Genomic DNA, 1,234 nt, shown 5'->3' with positions numbered 1-1,234 from the left:
TCACAATATCTTCAGGACAATAATTTGAAGAGGATAGCCAATGAGTTATAATTCAAATGGCATAGTCTCCCCATACTCAATTAAAAAGTTGCATATTCGAGTCTTCTATTTTTGGTAAAAAAAAAATTATTTGAAGAGGATAAGGCAGACAATCTAGAGGACTTTATTTTTATATGTCCAAGAAAAAAATTCCTCTATTCTAAACTTTTGTGAAAAAAGAATACCTAACCTTAGGAAAATCTTTATTATTTTATTTTTTTACCAAAGATAAGGAGATTCAAACTCGCGACCTCTTAAGTAAGTATAGAAAGATTATGTTATTTGAGTTATAACTAATTGACATTTTCCTTTGTTCACTTTCTCTGAACATTTTGGTGATAGAGATATTATTACTCGTGCATAAGATAAGAAGGCACATTCCATTCAAATTAAAGTAAATATTCTCTATACTACATGGTATATGCAACTTTTTTTTTTCTCATAAACGGTCAATTTGGTATTGTCTCCATTGCCAATAATCTAATCAAGTTTTAGGAAAATTTTATATAGTATTTATACAGTTTGAATCTGGCACTTCGGTTTCATTAATCATTTGACTATGTAAAGAGATCAATTTTCTTAAAGTACGAGTAATAAAAGTATAAACAAAATAGCCATTGAGGGGCCAAATAACAAACAAGTAAAGATTTTGTCCTACATGCAAATAATTGTATGTGATTATGTAAGCCATGTATCTAGGTGATATGTCTTCCGTTTAAAATTTAAGTTACTTTTTTTTTGGTTAAATTAAATTGTTCAAGATATATATATAAAATAAAGTTAAATATGAAGACACGTCAAACTCAAATGCAATTGGAAAAAATTACTCAAAGATATGAAATGATGTCGTAAGAAAAAAAAAATAATTACAGTGCGAATATCTTAAAAAAAAATAACGTCAAACAATAAACGAAATAATAGAACGTTAATGGTAATGATGATGACTATAGACGAGATAATGATGATGATAAAGTATGGTTACATAATAGTAGAGGTAGAAGTGATAATTATGAGAATGAAGAATATAGTAATAATAATGATCATAATTAGTTATATTGTTGAAAAGAATTTTGTAGGGTTTAAAATTTTCACAAAATACAAATGGTTCCCCCACAAAAATAATTACCATTACTATTTTATAGATTTTTTAATAAAAGAATCATATTGTTCCAAAATGAAAAAATTGAAAATCAAA

Source organism: Arachis ipaensis, chromosome B05 (assembly GCF_000816755.2).
Source record: "Arachis ipaensis cultivar K30076 chromosome B05, Araip1.1, whole genome shotgun sequence".
In the NCBI taxonomy this organism is placed as follows: Eukaryota; Viridiplantae; Streptophyta; class Magnoliopsida; order Fabales; family Fabaceae; genus Arachis; species Arachis ipaensis.
This window is presented reverse-complemented; position numbering follows the sequence as displayed.